Consider the following 6,223-nt stretch of genomic DNA (forward strand, 5'->3'; position numbering starts at 1 on the left):
CTCAATTTATCAGGGCATGGACTCTACAAGGTGTCGCAAGCATTCCACAGGGATGCTGGCCCGTGTTGACTCCAGTGGTTCCCACAGTTGTGTCAAGTTGGCTGGATGTCCTTTGGATGGTGGACCATTCTTGATACAAACTGTTGAGCGTGAAAAACCCAGCTGCAAGATGTAACATTTTGGGCGACCTGACAAAATTCACATAGATATGTGAGTTATAGATCACTCAAACCGGTGCATCTGGCAGCTACTACCATACCCCGTTCAAAAGCACTTCAATATTTTGTCTTGCCCATTCACCCTATGAATGGCATACACACACAATCCATGTCTCAATTCTCTCAAGGCTTAAAAATCCTTCTTTGTCCTGTCTCCTCCCCTTCATCTACACTGAATGAAGTGGATTTAACAAATGACATCAATAAGGGATCATAGCTTTCACCTCGATTCACCTGGTCAGTCTATGTCAAGGAAAGTGCACGTGTTTCTAATGGTTTGTACACTCAATGTATATTCTTTAAGATATCCTATCCCTGGAGGAGAGCCAGTTAGACCAGGTGCTTACTGACCCAGCATGGGGAGCAGGTATTTTGGTGGCTCGCTATCTCCAGCTACCTCTAGTCTACAATGTATGGTGGGTAAACAGTGTAGATGGACATTTAGCCATTGCACCATTCCCCATGTCTTACAGTGCCTTGCAAAAGTATTCATCGCCATTGGCGTTTTTCCTATTTTGTTGCATTACAACCTGTAATTTAAATGGATTTTGATTTTGATTTCATGTGATGGACATACACCAAATAGTCCAAATTGGTGAAGTGAAATGAAAAAAATAACTTGTTTAAAAAAAATTTAACAAATAAATAACGGAAAAGTGGTGCGTGCATATGTATTCACCCCCTTTGCTATGAAGCCCCTAAATAAGATCTGGTGCAACCAATTACCTTCAGAAGTCACATAATTAGTTACATAAAGTCCACCTGTGTGCAATCTAAGTGTCACATGATCTGTCACATGATCTCAGTATACAGTTGACGTCGGAAATTCACATAAACCTTAGCCAAATACATTTAAACTCAGTTTTTCTCAATTCCTGACATTTAATCCTAGTAGAAATTCCCTGTCTTAGGTCAGTTAGGATCACCACTTTATTTTAAGAATGTGAATTGTCAGAATAATAGTAGAGAGAATGATATATTTCAGCTTTTATTTCTTTCATCACATTCCCAGTGGGTCAGAAGTTTACATACACTCAATTAGTATTTGGTAGAATTGCCTTTAAATTGTTTAACTTGGGTCAAACGATTCGGGTAGCCTTCCACAAGCTTCCCACAATAAGTTTGGTGAATTTTGGCCCATTCCTCCTGACAGAGCTGGTGTAACTGAGTCAGGTTTGTAGGCCTCCTTGCTCGCACATGCATTTTCAGTTCTGCCCACACATTTTCTATAGGATTGAGGTCAAGGCTTTGTGATGGCCACTCCAATACCTTGTCTTTGTTGTCCTTAAGCCATTTTGCCACAACTTTGGAAGTATGCTTGGGGTCATTGTCCATTTGGAAGACCCATTTGCGACCAAGCTTTAACTTCCTGACGGATGTCTTGAGATATTGCTTCAATATATCCACATCATTTTCCTTCCTCATGATGCCATCTATTTTGTGAAGTGCACCTGTCCCTCCTGCAGCAAAGCACCCCCACAGCATGATGCTGCCAACCCCGTGCTTCACGGTTGGGATGGTGTTCTTCGACTTGCAAGCCCACCCCTTTCTCATCCAAGCATAACAATGGTCATTATGGCCAAACAGTTATATTTTTGTTTCATCAGACCAGAGGACAGTTCTCCAAAAAGTACGATCTTTGTCCCCATGTGCAGTTGCAAACCGTAGTCTTGCTTCTTTATGGCGGTTTTGGAGCAGTGGCTTCTTCCTTGCTGTGCAGCCTTTCAGGTTATGTCGATATAGGACTCATTTTACTGTGGATATAGATACTTTTGTACCTGTTTCCTTCAGCATCTTCACAAGGTCCTTTGCTGTTGTTCTGGGATTGATTTGCACTTTTCGCACCAAAGTACGTTCATCTCTAGGAGACAGAACGGGTCTCCTTCCTGAGCGGTATGACGGCTGCATGGTCCCATGGTGTTTATACTTGTGTACCATTGTTTGTACAGGTGAACGTGGTACCTTCAGGCATTTGGAAATTGCTCCCAAGGATGAACCAGACTTGTGGAGGTCTACAAATTTGTTTCTGAGGTCTTGGCTGATGTATTTTGATTTTCCCATGATGTCAAGCAAAGAGGCACTGAGTTTGAAGGTAGGCCTTGCAATATATCCACAGGTACACCTCCAATTGATTCAAATAATGTCAATTAGCCTATCAGAAGCTTCTAAAGCCATGACATCATTTTCTGGAATTGTCCAAGCTGTTTAAAGGCACAGTCAACTTAGTGTATGTAAACTTCTGTCCCACTAGAATTGTGATACAGTGAATTATAAGTGAAATAATCTGTCTGTAAACAACTGCTGGAAAAATACTTGCATCATGCACAAAGTAGATGTCCTAACCGACTTGCCAAAACTATAGTTCGTTAACAAGAAATTTGTGGAGTGGTCGAAAAACGAGTTTTAATGACTCCAACCTAAGTGTATGTAAACTTCCGACTTCAACTGTATATACACCTGTTCTGAAAGGCCCCAGAGTGTGCAACACCACTAAGCAAGGGGCACCACCAAGCAAGCGGCACCATGAAGACCAAGGAGCTCTCCAAACAGGTCAGGGACAAAGTTGTGGAGAAGTACAGATCAGGGTTGGGTTATAAAAAAATATCTGAAACTTTGAACGTCCCACAGAGCACCATTAAATCCATTATTAAAAATGGAAAGAATATGGCAACACAACAAACCTGCCAAGTGAGGGCCGCCCACCAAAACTCACGGACCAGGCAAGGAGGGCATTAATCAGAGAGGTAACAAAGAAACCAAAGATAACCCTGAAGAAGCTGCAAAGCTACACGGCGGAGATTGGAGTATCTGTCCATAGGACCACTTTAAGCCGTACACTCCACAGAGCTGGGCTTTACGGGGAAACTGGTCAGAATTGAAGCAATGATGGATGGCGCTAAATAAAGGGAAATTCTTGAGGGAAACCTGTTTCAGTCTTCCAGAGATTTGAGATTGGGACAGAGGTTCACCTTTCAGCAGGACAATGACCCTAAGCATACTGCTAAAGCAACACTCGAGTGGTTTAAGGGGAAACATTTAAATGTCTTGGAATGGCCTAGTCAAAGCCCAGACCTCAATCCAATTGAGAATCTGTGCTATGACTTAAAGATTGCTGTACACCAGCAGAACCCATCCAACTTGAAGGAGCTGGAGCAGTTTTGCCTTGAAGAATGGGCAAAAGTCTTATTTCTTATTTGTTTCACAATAAAACATATTATGCATCATCAAACTGGTAGGCATGTTGTGTAAATCAAATGATACAAACCCCCAAAAAATCCATTTTAATTCCAGGTTGTAAGGCAACAAAATAGGAAAAATGCCAAGGGTGGTGAATACTTTCGCAAGCCACTGTATAAGTATAATCATGAAAACCGTAATAGTGCAATTTAGAAAGTAATATTTCATGATCAACCGTGTCAAACGCTTTGGATAAGTCTAAAAAGATGCCAAGAACGTATTCATTGTTGTTTAGGGCTGTAAAAAATTTATCCACAAGTTGCAAAAGAGCCATATCTGTTTTACGAAAACCATATTGGTGCTCATATAGAATGGTGTTGATTTAAATGTTTCAGCATTCTCTTATACACCAATTGTTCTGGGATATTAGAACAACATGGTAGTACAGATACTGGGCGATAATTTGTAAAAGATCTGGGATCCCCAGATTAATAGAGGGGGATAACTTTGGCCATTTTCAAATCTTTAGGAACAATACCTGTTTGCATTGATTTGGCTCAGTAATTGAGGAAGACACTGATTTCATATTTTCAACAATAAATTGAGATGGGATAGTTGTAGATTACCTTTTCTTATTCAACAGTTGATTGATGATTTTCCAAGTTGACTTTATTTTATTTTAGGATTCTTGGAATTTGTTTGCAAAATACTTTTGGGGGGATATCCGAAATAAATTTATTTTTATACTTTTTGTAATTTGCAGAGTTCAGGGGCGAGGGATTTGTGAGATACTGTCACGATCGTTGAGAGACGGATTAGACCAAGGCGCAGCGTGGAATGCATACATGTTTATTAAAACAATAAACACTGACAAAACAACAAAAGGCAACGAAACGTGACGTCGAAAGGCTATACACAAACAAGCCAAACACACCAAAACACAAACAAGATCCCACAACCCAGGCAGGAAAACTGGCTGCCTAAGTATGATCCCCGATCAGAGACAACGAGCGACAGCTGCCTCTGATTGGGAACCACACCCGGCCAAACATAGAAATACAAAACATAGAGTTTCACACCCTGACCAAACTACCTAGAGAATAACAGTCTCTCCAGGTCAGGGCGTGACAGATACATTTTATACAACCTGTTTTTCTTAACTGAGGATTTTCTGAGACCGGTTGTAAACCAAGGTTTCCAGAATTCATCTGCTGCTCTCTTATGTGGTTTAACTAAGGGAAAGCAGTGGTGAAATACAGAATTGAAAGATGTGAGAAAAGTCTGGTAAGCAGATTCCACAACGGCCTGATTATAAACATTTCCCCATGAAATATCATCAATAAACATCTTAAAGCGCTCACAATTACTTTTGTTAAATATTCTACCCTTAATGCTACTAATCATTCAAATCTGTTCATTTCCAGCTGCCAAAGAGAAGTGGAAAATTGGAAAGTGGTCAGAAATGTCCATATAAAGTATACCTGTATTAGCCATATTATCAATAAGGGTGGCAGATGAACTGGTCATTCTTGTGGGCTTATAGATGAGAGGATACAGATAGCTGGAGTATAAAGTATTCAAAAAGTCAGGTGTTAGTGAGTGGTTCTTACTTTTAAATAAGTTTATGTTGTAAACACCTGTTGTGGAAATTCTTACACAGGGACACTCGAAGTAAATCTTAAATGAATCATAGTTTATTTGTCAGCGCGCTGGAGAGGTTCCAACTAACTCAATGCACCATAGTACACACGTCTGTCAGAAGCCCCGGGGCAGTCCCAGCAGTTGTCTTATATACGGCTATACACAGACAAGTTATATTTGCATGATTTAGCATAATTAATTAATCATTACCGTTTTGTTTCATCCATGTGATAGACCAATACCTCACAAGGCTTCTTCTCTCTAATCTGAGACCTTGAAACTGAGATATCTTTCTCCTCACGTTCTCAAAACAAGGTCTGGGCGTACTGCCAAATTGCAGATACTGATAAGTGAGGATTCGTCCGATCAGTCACTTGCATGAACACAGAAATTGGTTATTAGAACAGCACATGAATAGAATATAGAAATGTATAGAATAGGTAAGCACCAACATTACAATTTCCATCACACACCCAATAGAAAATCTTCATTACTAATCAAATCCAAGGTTGATGCAAGGATATCAATAAAACTACTAATGTCAGAATTGGGTGGCCGATAGATGCAGACAATTACCACTTTTTTACCACCAAAAAAATGAACAGGAGGGATTTTCTATGAAAAGAGATTCAACATCAATGTTATCAGATGTAAGTGCGAGGTTCTCTCTACAAAGAATTTAAAACATTTATGAACAAAAATGGATGCTCCTCCTCCCACTATTGAGGTTCTACAGTTGTGAACAGCATTATGAGGAGACATGTCATAAAGCATGTGTCGTATATGATGAGTGGTGGCAATTATCGCTGTCAACACAGAGTCCGTTATGCTGCATCGTGTGAAAGGCTTTTATTAAAATCACGAGGTTACAGCATAGGTACAGACTCGCGATGTCCGGAGAACGGCTCCCCAGATTGCTATGGCCGTTCTGCCGTCTCATCGTTTAACCCCTATTTATAAACAATGCAAAAAGAGGGGTGACTCCCTCTTCTGGCCAATCACCAGTCTCCCCTGGGGCATCACCCTCCCAACGCTACATTTGAACTAAGATCATAAAACAACATTCTTTGTTCCTCCAAAACATTTAACAAAGGCATAATCTTCAGATACGATATTCCCCCCTTTCGAGACGAAATAAACGTCTCGAAAACAAACAGAATAAGATTATGACTATTAACCATTTATCT

This window comes from Coregonus lavaretus (assembly GCF_964263955.1).
Source record: "Coregonus lavaretus genome assembly, chromosome: 4".
In the NCBI taxonomy this organism is placed as follows: Eukaryota; Metazoa; Chordata; class Actinopteri; order Salmoniformes; family Salmonidae; genus Coregonus; species Coregonus lavaretus.